We start from the raw sequence: 14503 nt of genomic DNA, 5'->3' as shown, positions 1-14503 counted from the left end.
CCTTTGCTTTCTGTTGTGCAAGTGTGATGTGAGCCATTTCAGAGCTTTGTCCTTAATCCCATATTTGTTTAATTTGTGGATAAGCAAGTCATGGTTCACCGAGTCAAATGCTTTTTGAAAGATCGCAGAAGATACCTGCTACTTTACTCCTCCGATCCAATGATTTGCAAATCTTCTCAATAAAGTTATTTACTGCATCCAGTGTGTTTTTTCCTTGTTGGAATCGAAATTGGGTTACTTACAATAATATAATTTTTTCAATAAAATTTTTGATCTGATTTGCAGCTACTTTCTCTAACACTTTTGACAGGATTGGGAGAATAGAAATAGGGTGATAGTTTCCCATATCTTCCCTCGACCCTTTCTTGAACAGAGATCTCACTTCGGCATATTTTAACACATCAGGAAAGCACCCCTGTTGAAAAGATTGGTTGATTATTTTAGTTAGCTGGGGTGCTATTATGTCATTTAATCACTTTACTTGGTGTCCCATCCCACCCAGCAGAATTTTTATTTTTTAATGACAATATAACATTTTTCACATCCTTCATTGTGACTTTTTTCAAATCTGTGAGATACTCAGCTTCTTGGTTGAGTCCAAAGGGATTTACTTTGCTCTGATATCCTGATACATCAACTTCTGACTTTGCTACATTTATGAAGAATTCATTTAAACACTCTGATATTTGAGCTGGATTTACAACAACATTATCATCTACTTTAATCTTAGTTATTTCATTACTACTGACTTTAACACCTAACTCTGATTTGACAACAGACCACATTGCCTTTGTCTTGCTATTATGTTGTAAAATAAACTTATTGTTTGCCATTTGTTTTGCTGCCTTTACAAGTTTTTTGAATATGGCTTTATAATGTTTCACATACACAGCAAAATATCTGTTTTTGTTATATTTCAGTTCATTATGTAGTTGCCTCTTTGTGGCACTAGAAATTTTTATACCCTGAGTTATCCACTTAATCTTCCTAGTCGTTTTGTTACATTTGGTTTTAAGTGGAAAAGATTCATTAAATATTTCAAAAAAGCTACCAAGAAATTTGTTAAAGTTAGTACTACTTGAGATACAGCTGTCATAAGGCCATTAAACCTCTCTTAACTTATTGCTAAATATAGTTAGGTTTTTTTCATTGAAGTTCCTTTTCATGCGGCTTTTGTTACATGAAATTTCTTTATAGAGTTTTGGTAGTTCAATGAATAATGCGGAGTGGTCAGAGATTCCTAAATCTAAGCAAAATTTATTAACATCTTCAAACACATAATTTGTTAAAATATTATCAATACAGGTCGCTGACTGTGCATTTATTCTAGTGGGTTGCATGAAGTTTGCTTTGAAGCCAAACGTTTTGTAACTCCAAGGTGGGAGACTAGTGCATGGGGCTTCCTCAGATCCCACTACAATCTTAAACTGACATGGCAAATGAACTACTTCAGAAAAGAATCTCTATCCTTAAAGCTGAACACCAAAGATTAACATACATGAAGGGTGAGCAGATGCAGACACATAAGAAAGAGGACAAACAGTTTCAAAAAGGACGACAAAGTTAGGAAAAAAGAGTACACATGAGAATATAAGTTCAAATTTAATAAATGAATTAAGTAATAGACATAACATACATTCCTTAACTTTTATTGGTGCTTCTCTGAAGATCTAATTTTCTGTAGAAGTGTAGGGTTGTTTAGCACATACTTGAAAAAGATACTTAAGGAAATTCTTTTAAATTATATTCAACCATAAACATACCTTTAACAGATTCAAGGTTAAACTTGTTCCTGTCATCGGTGCACTGGATTGTAATGAGCGAAAATACTCTTCCTGCAGTTGCATTGTACCTTGATATACTGAAAAAGTATTTGGCAAGTTTTAAATATTGTGAATGACAATCAACAGACTTACTTTCACAGGAATATTTGGCCTGTTTTTTACTACAAGATAACCCTCTAAATTCAGGATCATTATTATTCTCTTTCAGAAATAGTCTAAAATTACAGAGTTGGTCAAAACATTTTACATCTTCAATTTCAAAAGTTTTGCATTTATCTTGTTAATACAGAAGGCTTTTTTCAACATCACTGTAGTTAACATCTTTTTTAAGAGACATCCATTTCAAACAGGAAAATTTGTCAGACATACAAAGCCATCATTTTAAATATTCATGGCATGATTGATACAGCAACATAGCTTCCTCCATAAAAAGTTTAACTCCTTTATCAGTGCCTTCTTTTGTTGCAATTTTCAGCTCTTGTTCAACCTTTAGCAAATGAATTTTTCATTTAATCAGTCCTCAAGTAGGATATTTCTAGGAAAGAACATCTGAGAATGTTTGCTTGCATTTAGGCATTGCCAGATACTTTACAAAACTCACTGGGTTACTATAAACAGCAAATCACATGAGTACTTAGAACGTGACATGAAACCTGTAATGCGAAGCCAAGACTTGTACTTGCTTATGGATTGAAAATGATCAGTAGTGAAAAATCTGTAAAATCAATGTGCCTGCTGTCACCTGTAGGTAAGGTATTTATGAAAAGAGCAATAGAATGGGAATAATTCAAATATAATTTTATTATGGTCAACTTTGCAAAAAGGAAGACAGTGTAAAAATCCACCTAGACCCCAGACAAAGAGATAAAATGGAGGACATGCCAAGATTTATTCGGACATCTGGTCACCCTACATTTGTGTGTCTACACATTATCATTCAGTAGCAACCTACATGCTGTTACAAGCTTGCGCAACTACATTGGTGTCCAAAATTAAAGAAACAAACTGCTGTTTCCCCATCCTGTGTCTAATTCATGATATAATCATACAAACTGTCAACAAATGACCATACGATCATGTTCTGCACAGAAGATGGCATTCCAGTCAATGGACAACCACACCAATTGATGATGTCAAGGCACCTATCAAACAGGGTAATGTTTGGCAGGTAGTCCCACATCCACAATTGATGTTTACAAAGTCACAGACACACTCTGCAGTGGAGGGCCATAAGAAGAATGGAAGCAGGACACTCACAAACTGATGTGGCCTCATCACTAAATGTGAAGTGGTCTGTTATTTCTGGGACATGGCGACAGCTTATTGAGACTGGAATCTTATCCAAAAGGCCAGGGCAGGGCTGACCATGTGTAACATCAGAAAGTGAAGTGTACCATCCCAAACGTGGGTTTTGTCCGGGGTTGACCGACACAGTTTTTAAGAAGGGGCTTAGCTGCTTGACCATAGTGAGAGGGAGACTTTGATCTGATTAAGCTGCTGGAATACCCAGTGTGGAGGGAACAAGCTCTGCAGAACTGTTAGTAATTTGAAGTGTATTCAAATTTAGACAAGACAACCTAACTGCTGTAGCTGAGTGGCCAAGTCTGATATAGAGACAGTGACTAATGAACACTGTTCCGTCTGTTCTAATGAAAGCCTGTCATGACCCATACCACAAATTGAGAGTCCCACAGTTACTGCCTAAAAGCCCATCAGCTCCTAGAGGTTCTCCAGAAGCCGAGTGGAGGGCTAGAGACGCCCCTCTTGATATGGTGACACGCTGCGTCCTATGCCCTTCATTGGTTTCTCATGAAGTAGTGCTGTCCCCACTAGAAGGCCTTCTCACTTTCTCCCTCTCATTCCACACTCTCTCTCTAACCAGAAGTGCTGTATGGCTATTAGTTTCAGTTCCAATCCTTATCAAGAACTCCATTGTCAGACGTAATACACACAGCCCTCTTTGTGTGTTTAGCTTATAACTTTTAGCTTGTTATCAAGCACAGCTGCCCACGGCTGGTTGACGGGCACCATGCTTCCAAGACTGTAACTCCTCTCGTCACTCTTAAGATCTTACTGTTGCCTCATTTGTTACTAACAGTTGCCCATTTGATAAATAACAATGTATTTCAGACTTGGCTTTTCTCAGCCTCATAACTAAATGTGAACTGGTCTGTTGTTTCTCAGATGTGGCAACAGTTTATTGAGACTGAAACTGTATCCCAAAAACAAAGGCTTGCACAACTCGGAGCATCTTGCTGGTGAGTTTTGTATCCTTTTCCTCTTTGACCCTGCCTGCTATTGCCATGATGTAGTGCCAAGGGCTACTTGAGCACCTCACGTCAGAGCCCCGTCTCGTCTCCTGACTTCCATAGTCTGCTTGCTGCCTACTTTCTTCACTGCTTGCACAACTCAGAGCATCTTGCTGCCAAGTTTTGTAATGCCCGTTTCACTGATGGGGTAGGTGTTATCACCTCCCCCGTCAGTGAAATTGGTGTTACTCTTCAGAGTAGCATCAGTTATGAATCTTTTTATGTACATTTGACAAAATTATATTACAGAATTTCTTCGTTTTCTTACATTCCTATAGCATAATTGTTTTCTACATTGAAATGTATCTTATATATTAATATTAATTCATTAGCAATAATACACTTGACACTGTGTTGTGTCCCAAGCATGAGTTTTATTTGAGACTGAGCGACATGGTTCGTAGCCACAGATTAGCTGGTTGGCATTTGTGAGAGGGAAACTTTCACGTAGTTAAGAAGTTACGGTCTCTGCGGTGAACGTAGAAAAAGACTGGGAGGTAATTGAAGTATTCTCCAGAAACGTTTAACTATCTGAAGTTTATTCAAAATGTACAGAATGAATTCGTAACTGCTCTTGCTCAGACATTTCCAATGAGTGGCCAAGTCTAATACAGAGACGGTGCAAGACAACTGCCATTCCGTCTTCTCTCGGAATGTGACCCACACGACTAACTCATAGTCCCACAGCTGCTGCCTATCTGAGCATCAGATCCTGCTAACTCCACAACAAGCCCTGGCTCTCCCTGCAGCACGTCGCGTCTGACCCACGTCTCATCTCCTGACGCCCTTGAATGCTTATTGCCAACTTTCTTCACTACTTGCACAACTCAGAGCGTCGTGCTGCCGAGTTTTGTATACTTTTCCCATCAATTGCACCGGCTACTGCCATGACATAATGTTGAGGGCTACTTGCCTCCTTAATGGCTGTCAGTGTGTGCTATTCTTAAGTGGTTTTTCAGAGGCTGGGTGGAGGAGCAGAGGTGCCTTTCTTAATATGGTCACACTACGTCCTAAGCCCTGTATTGGCTTCTGATGACATAGTGCTGTCCCCACGAGTAGGCCCTCTCTCTCTCTCTAACCAGAAGTGCAGTTTTCTTATTAATTTTAATTCCAAGCCTTATCACGAATCCCTTTGTCAAAAGTACACAGAGCCCTCTTTGTGTCTTATGGCTTATAACTCTTTACTGATTACGAAGCACAACTGCCCACCTGACTAGCATTGGACACCAAGTTCGCTCTGGGGCCTGTTGTTCCTCTCGCCATGCCAAAATACAGTACATTACTCTTGTCTCTTTTACAGTTTCCCCTTTTTGTTACAAAAATGCCTTAACAATTCCCTGTTTGTTATGAATAATTCAATTCAGACTCGGCCTTACACATGGATATAACACCTCCCTCGCCAGCAGAGTTGGCGTTACTGTCCAGAGTAGCACCAGTTGTGATCATTGAACCCTCTGTCAGGCACATAATAGTGAATAGCAGAGTAATCACCCCCCCATGAACCATGGACCTTGCTGTTGGTGGGGAGGCTTGCGTGCCTCAGCGATACAGATAGCCGTACTGTAGGTACAACCACAATGGAGGGGTATCTGTTGAGAGGCCAGACAAATGTGTGGTTCCTGAAGAGGGGCAGCAGCCTTTTCAGTAGTTGCAAGGGCAACAGTCTGGATGATTGACTGATCTGGCCTTTTAACACTAACCAAAACGGCCTTGCTGTGCTGGTACTGCGAACGGCTGAAAGCAAGGGGAAACTACGGCCGTAATTTTTCCCGAGGGCATGCAGCTTTACTGTATGATTAAATGATGATGGCATCCTCTTGGGTAAAATATTCCGGAGGTAAAATAGTCCCCCATTCGGATCTCCGGGCGGGGACTACTCAAGAGGATGTCGTTATCAGGAGAAAGAAAACTGGCGTTCTACGGGTCGGAGCGTGGAATGTCAGATCCATTAATCGGGCAGGTAGGTTAGAAAATTTAAAAAGGGAAATGGGTAGGTTAAAGTTAGATATAGTGGGAATTAGTGAAGTTCGGTGACAGGAGGAACAAGACTTCTGGTCAGGTGACTACAGGGTTATAAACACAAAATCAAATAGGGGTAATGGAGGAGTAGGTTTAATACTGAATAGGAAAGTAGGAATGCGGGTAAGCTACTACAAAGAGCATAGTGAACACACTATTGTGGCCAAGATAGATACGAAGCCCACACCTACTACAGTAGTACAAGTTTATATGCCGACTAGCTCTGCAGATGACGAAGAAATTGAAGAAATGTATGATGAAATAAAAGAAATTATTCAGATAGTGAAGGGAGATGGAAATTTAATAGTCATGGGTGACTGGAATTCGAGTGTAGGAAAAGGGAGAGAAGGAAACGTAGTAGGTGAATATGGATTGGGGCTAAGAAATGAAAGAGGAAGCCGCCTCGTAGAATTTTGCACAGAGCACAACTTAATCATAGCTAACACTTGGTTTAAGAATCATGAAAGAAGGTTGTATACATGGAAGAACCCTGGAGATACTAAAAGGTATCAGATAGATTATATAATGGTAAGACAGAGATTTAGGAACCAGGTTTGAAATTGTAAGACATGTCCAGGGGCAGATGTGGACTCTGACCACAATCTACTGGTTATGACCTGTAGATTAAAACTGAAGAAACTGCAAAAAGGTGAGAATTTAAGGAGATGGGACCTGGATAAACTGAAAGAACCAGAGGTTGTACAGAGTTTCAGGGAGAGCATAAGGGAACAATTGACAGGAATGGGGGAAAGAAACACAGTAGAAGAAGAATGGGTAGCTTTGAGGAGTGAAGTAGTGAAGGCAGCAGAGGATCAAGTAGGTAAAAAGACGAGGGCTAGTAGAAATCCTTGGGTAACAGAAGAAATATTGAATTTAATTGATGAAAGGAGAAAATATAAAAATGCAGTAAATGAAGCAGGCAAAAAGGAATACAAACGCCTCAAAAATGAGATCGACAGGAAGTGCAAAATGGCTAAGCAGGGATGGCTGGAGCACAAATGTAAGGATGTATAGGCTTATCTCACTAGGGGTAAGATAGATACTGCCTACAGGAAAATTAAAGAGACCTTTGGAGATAAGAGAACCACTTGTATGAACATCAAGAGCTCAGATGGAAACCCAGTTCTAAGCAAAGAAGGGAAAGCAGAAAGGTGGAAGGAGTATATAGAGGGTCTATACAAGGGCGATGTACTTGAGGACAATACTATGGAAATGGAAGAGGATGTAGATGAAGATGAAATGGGAGATACGATACTGCGTGAAGAGTTTGACAGAGCACTGAAAGACCTGAGTCGAAACAAGGCCCCCGGAGTAGACAACATTCCATTGGAACTATTGACGGCCTTGGGAGAGCCAGTCCTGACAAAACTCTACCATCTGGTGAGCAAGATGTATGAAACAGGCGAAATACCCTCAGACTTCAAGAAGAATATAATAATTCCAATCCCAAAGAAAGCAGGTGTTGACAGGTGTGAAAATTACCGATCAATCAGTTTAATAAGCCACAGCTGCAAAATACTAACACGAATTCTTTACAGACGAATGGAAAAACTCGTAGAAGCCAAATTCGGGAAAGATCAGTTTGGATTCCGTAGAAATACTGGAACACGTGAGGCAATACTGACCTTACGACTTACCTTAGAAGAAAGATTAAGGAAAGGCAAATGTACGTTTCTAGTATTTGTAGACTTAGAGAAAGCTTTTGACAATGTTGACTGGAATACTCTCTTTCAAATTCTGAAGGTGGCAGGGGTAAAATACAGGGAGCGAAAGGCTTTTTACAATTTGTACAGAAACCAGATGGCAGTTATAAGAGTCGAGGGACATGAAAGGGAAGCAGTGGTTGGGAAGGGAGTAAGACAGGGTTGTAGCCTCTCCCCGATGTTATTCAGTCTGTATATTGAGCAAGCAGTAAAGGAAACAAAAGAAAAATTCGGAGTAGGTATTAAAATCCATGGAGGAGAAATAAAAACTTTGAGGTTCGCCGATGACATTGTAATTCTGTCAGAGACAGCAAAGGACTTGGAAGAGCAGTTGAATGGAATGGACAGTGTCTTGAAAGGAGGATATAAGATGAACATCAACAAAAGCAAAACGAGGATAATGGAATGTAGTCGAATTAAGTCGGGTGATGCTGAGGGAATTAGATTAGGAAATGAGACACTTAAAGTAGTAAAGGAGTTTTGCTATTTGGGGAGCAAAATAACTGATGATGGTCGAAGTAGAGAGGATATAAAATGTAGACTGGCAATGGCAAGGAAAGCGTTTCTGAAGAAGAGAAATTTGTTAACATCAAGTATAGATTTAAGTTTCAGGAAGTCGTTTCTGAAAGTATTTGTATGGAGTGTAGCCATGTATGGAAGTGAAACATGGATGATAAATAGTTTGGACAAGAAGAGAATAGAAGCTTTCGAAATGTGGTGCTACAGAAGAATGCTGAAGATTAGATGGGTAGATCACATAACTAATGAGTAAGTATTGAATAGGATTGGGGAGAAGAGAAGTCTGTGGCACAACTTGACCAGAAGAAGGGATCAGTTGATAGGACATGTTCTGAGGCATCAAGGGATCACCAATTTAGTATTGGAGGGCAGCGTGGAGGGTAAAAATCGTAGAGGGAGACCAAGAGATGAATACACTAAGCACATTCAGAAGGATGTAGGTTGCAGTAGGTACTGGGAGATGAAGAGGCTTGCACAGGATAGAGTAGCATGGAGAGCTGCATCAAACCAGTCTCAGGACTGAAGACCACAACAACAACAGAGTAATCACGTAGATGCCACGTAGGTGTAGATGACATACATTACCTTTTTTTTTTTTATCAGTACTTCGACATTGATAAGTTTACATTAAAATATTGATAAAGCACAGTTATATTAAAACATTGATAAAACACAATTACATTTAAACATTTCATTTAGTAAGCTACACTTGTTTTACTTGGATACATTTATTTCATGAATTGTGATAACTTTTACCTTTGTATTACAATTGCATTTTACATAAATATTTTTACAAATTTCTTTAATTTAATGTCTGTTTATAAATGAAATTGCCTCGTTTTTGTCTTTTGCACACCTTTCGTAAATCACATCATCTTCAGTCTCTCTGTTTGGTTGTCTTCTAGTCAAACGGCCTTCTGGATGTTGATTCACAATAGGATTTTTATACATACTTTGCCACAACAATCATTGTCTTCAAAATATTTTCATATACTTTTAAAACAGTCTTTACAACACCTACATTGTTTGCAACAACATGTTACTATAATTAGGATAATTAGTGCTACAGTTATGTATGTAATTATTGAATAGTGTGTAAGATACCGCTAGTATTTCAGTCCTTCCTCCTGTATCTCTGCCATTCTCCGGATGTCATCCAGTCATTTTCCTGCGACTTTTAAATTGTCCAGCTGTGTTCCTACATGATCTAACAGTAAATCTAAAGTTAGCACTGAAATGTTTCTTTTCTCTTCATTCACAACACAACAGTCAAATTCTAAATTTATCTATGGCATTATATTCTCCTTTGTTATGTTACTGTGGATTACTCGGTCTGTCTGTATAAATACTCTTGTTCCATATCCTTTGCACTTGTAAAAACTTATTTTACCCATGGTATTCATTATTAGGTCCTTAGGAGCTTCTCTCCCACATAAAACTGTTAGTCCTTCCTCTTTTGGAGCTACATATAACCATTCACTAGGGGCGTCCAAATGCTCTCATTCAGCGCGTCTATTCTTCGCACACAGTCTTTCGAAATTACTCTCACCAGTTACAACGGTTAGGCTTCACAATCTTTATGATCAAATGTTGACAATAATGCAGATAATTGTCTGCACAGTCACCTATTCTTACTGAATTCTATGCAGTTTAGCTGCTCCACAGAAAGTTGTATGTATTGCCTTTTGGACTCACCTATTATCAAGAATTCCGTTTGTAGCTGTATGTACACATACTTCCCTTTCATTTCCGGGATCTCTTTCGGTAGTGGAAAAACTCTATACAAGTGTACATTATAGTTATCTATTAAGGGGATGTTAATTACATATCCTAATATACTGCCCAAAATGAAAACATCCAAATCAATTGAGGCGGTCTGTTCCAAAACTTGCCTTATCCATGATAACAAATTTTACAGGAGACACAAAAAACTAAAAACTTCTTAATGCCGGCAGAAACTGAACTCTTTTCGGTAGGAATGCATAATTTTAATAAATAAAGTCATGATTAATTGGGAATATAATTATTCCCATCAAGAAATTGGTTATGTTGCTTTATATCCAGGATTAGACAAGTTTTGTTGCAGCACACTGCAAGTGCGTAGTTGCTGTACTCAGGAATATACTTTTTTTGTGCATTTGTGATAGTGCTGATGCATTCAGTTTATACTCATTTATTAGAACTTAAAAAACACAATTCATAATAAACAATAATGATTCTACATTATTATTCATAGAGCAGAATTCAAATAACTAAGTCTGTCAAATCCTCATGAGTTTCACAATATTCGTTCATTGTCTCTTCAGGGGAGTAATTTGTTTCTCCAGTATTGGATGCTAACAAATTCTTGTAGAAAGCCAGTTCTTCATTCACCTTCCACTCCAATCAAAAATGTTTTTGTAGCAAATGCTCTACGTCCTTAATCTTGGCTGGGTTCAAGGGCTCTCCTGAGGACACAACTTGTGGAACATCCATATTCATCAAACGTTTACCTTTCTTCATCACAGACCTTCCTGAACCACAGTCTACATTGTAATTCGGTTCTTCTAGTACTGTCACATTTCCTTCAGACATTTTACACAAGATGAACCGCTTTGCTGAAGAAAATTTGAAATGCCAGCTACTTGGTTTTTTCATCATATTGTCAGCAGCCTTCTTCCAGTCTCTCACTGTGCAATCCATACCCAATTTAGAAACCTGAGAATGTGATGCGAAAATATCTTCATACTCTTTTGGGTTGCAAATTACTGGCCTGGTCCTAATGTCCTTCTCTATTTGTCCAAATACTCTGCCCAATGGCAGAAAGGAGTGTCCTGGAATGGGAAATATCAATTCAATACGCTTCACATTTGGGGGACTCCCTTTTGACAGAAAACAGTAGCACATCATTATCACTGTAGAGTTTCTATTCTGTCCTTCGCAGCCATCAGCACAAAGTCGCAAACTTGAGTAGTTCGATAAATCACATTTAGAAAGTCTGTCAAATGTTGCAGAGGATATCTCATTTGATCCCTTTTTGTATTCATGTTCCATCCACGTATATGTGAAAACATTTTGTACTGTCAATTCAGTATGTGAATGGTCCATCACAACTGTAAAATTATAGGTGTATATCTGACGAGTGTAGTAGGCAATTTGATCTGGTATTTTAGGATTACCCAGATTTTTCTGACAAATGACATTGTGAGCATATCATCCCTTTTTTCTTGCAGCTTTGCGTAAAAAGCTTTAGCTTTTAACTTATGAATCCTAACTGAATAGTCATTGAAGCGTTTGCGTGCTCAATTTTCCCCTTAAGTTCAATGCACGTAGAACATGCATCTTTTACAGGTGAACCAAAACTGATGTTGTAACCTGTTGTGAAAATGTTGCGAAAGAACCATCGCTTCACTCTCATATCATGACAAACCTCTGCATTATACATCCTGTGTAACTTTGCAATGCTTAAGTTTCCGGGAAGATATTTTCTTTGCAATGATTTTCCTCGCCAATAGTGACTTTCACTGCACTTCAAACGTTCAATAAAAGACTTTACAGATTGTCTCTTTGCATCGTACTGTGGCCTGTCTCTAGCACCACCTCTTTTCTCTTTAGGCACTTCACCGGTTTGGTAGCGATTTCTGGCAGTTCTCTGAATTCTATCTTTACTGACATGTAAAATATTGAGAAATGTTTTTTGGCACACTTTTACTTGAAATTTATCGGTATTAGCAAGTTTAACAAAATACTCAATAGCAACACTCTTCCTACTGCTACCTTCTTTTGCGCGTCTGTCTCTTTTAGGCCTTTCTGCTCTCAGATATTTCAGTATAAAAGTGTTTTGCTCAATTTTATTGGGAGAGCTGTAGAAGTTCTTATGGAACTGTTGAATGTCTAACATCCTTAATTTCCTGCATTTGTACGTTGGTCCATTATGACTGCATTGTGGATATTGTGGTGGTTCCATTGGCCCATGCCTGTAACGATAAAAATAATGGCCTGAAAATAGCTCCTGATGTAAATGGGACATGAAGAGGACACTAATAATAAAAACCCAACGTGATGATGATTAAATCAGAGGAATATAATATTGTTACATTCCCGTTTTGCAGTGGCAGCATCTGTGTAAGAGCACAAGAGCGTGTGAACGCCCACAGTTTTGACACCTTGTGGATGTAGTAGTTATTAAGTTCTTTGAATACTGTTAAACGTAACACAGAGTTTATGTCAATGCCACTAGGTGGCAGCACATTACGATAGACGTTTGATTGACATGAATCCCACTAGATGCTAGCACACTCCTCAAATATGCCAATAATTATTACTACCATTATTATTCTCGGTGGTTGTAGCTGTATAAATTTGTTCAGACCGTCATCATAACTGTTACAGAAAATGCTGTTTCACACTTTCAAGTTTATCTGAATCAAAAAATTTGTATGGAGTAAATGTTGGGGCGATCTACTACAGATGATAAAGCCCTGAGAGTTTGGAAACTGCTAGTCACCATAAATAAAAAAATTATCTGCGCAAACAATCTATTATTATTATTATTATTAAGCATTACAATCCATGAAGGCTTTTTGCTGCAGAATGGACAATGTTGAACCACTTTGCTCTGTCTTTACAGGTAATTTGCCACTGTCTGTCATGTCCTAGTTTTCTGAGATCGTCTTGAATATTGTCCAAGTATCTCATGCGTGGGCGTCCAAGAGGTCGTCTTCCGGTGGGAATCTCTTCAGTCACTTTCTTGATGGTCCTGTTTGGTGGTGCTCTGATGACATGCCCTATCCATTTCAGTCTTTTGGCTTTAATTTTGGCCACTATATCGGAGTCTTTATATAATTTGTAAATTTCATTGTTATTTAGCAATCTCCATTCATCACTGATCCTATCTCTTATGGGTCCAAATATTTTTCTCAAAATTTTTCGTTCAAATACTCTTAATCTGTTTTCCTCTTTTTTTGTGAGAGTCCAGGTTTCAGATCCATAGGTGAGTACTGGTATAATCAATGATTTGTATACTTGTAGTTTGGTGTTCCTAGAAATTAACTTGCTTTTGAAAACTGTCAAGAGACTATAGTAGCATTTGTTAGCCTTCTGAATTCGTGATTCTATTTCAATTTTTATGGAGTTGTCAGAGGTTACTATTGTACCAAGGTAATTAAATTCATTTGTCTTTGTGAAAGCTGTGTTATTAATTTGCAGTACATTATTATTTGATGGATAGCGGGATAAGATAAAGTACATTGTTTTGTCTGTATTCAGCTGGAGGCCTGTGCCATTTGTGGCTTTAATTAATTGTGCTGTAAGAAGCTTCAAATCATTCTCACTGTCAGATAATAATGCAATGTCATCAGCGTATGCTACAATGTTAATTTTGCTTTCCAGTTGTGCTCCAATTTGTAGTAGCTTTACTTTTTGGATTATTCTATTGATTACTATGTTAAAAAGAACTGGTGAGAGTGAATCCCCTTGTTTGACTCCAGTTTTAACCTCAAAGTCTTCAGAAAGTTTGCTAGCTACTTTTATTTTGTATTTTGAGTTTAAAGTGCAAGATTTTATTAAATTTATCAATTTGTTAGGGATGCCAATCTGCCTCATGCACTTCCATAAATATTCCCTGTTGATACTGTCAAAAGCTTTTTTAAAATCAATGAAAAGCATATGTACATTTTGATTGAATTCATATTTCTTTTCACCCAACATCCTTAGGACATATATATTGTCAATAGTCGATCTGTTAGGTCTAAATCCACATTGGGCATCATCTAGGGAGTCTTCAACGTAAGGGCTTATCCTTGCTAACAGTATATTTGTCAGAATTTTATATGTTGTGTTTAGTAACGCAATTCCTCTGTAGTTTGAACAATTTGTTGGGTCCCCCTTCTTGTATATAGGGCACACAACTACTTCTTTCCAATCATGTGGGACCTGTTCCTGCTTCCAGATGTTGGTGATGATTTTGTGTAAGCAGTTTACAAAAGGAAATTTACTGAGCTTCCATATATCTGTGTCTATACCATCACTTCCAGGAGCTTTATGTCTCTTCAGCTTCTTGATGCTTTCTTTAATTTCTGCTAAGCTGGGCTCTTCGTCCGATGGGTCAGCAGTAAGATATTCATTGTCATCTTCCTGAGAGACGCTTATAGTTGGAGCATTTAGTAACTCATTAAAATATTCCTTCCAT

Source organism: Schistocerca piceifrons, chromosome 5 (genome assembly GCF_021461385.2).
Source record: "Schistocerca piceifrons isolate TAMUIC-IGC-003096 chromosome 5, iqSchPice1.1, whole genome shotgun sequence".
NCBI classification, from domain to species: Eukaryota; Metazoa; Arthropoda; class Insecta; order Orthoptera; family Acrididae; genus Schistocerca; species Schistocerca piceifrons.
This window is presented reverse-complemented; position numbering follows the sequence as displayed.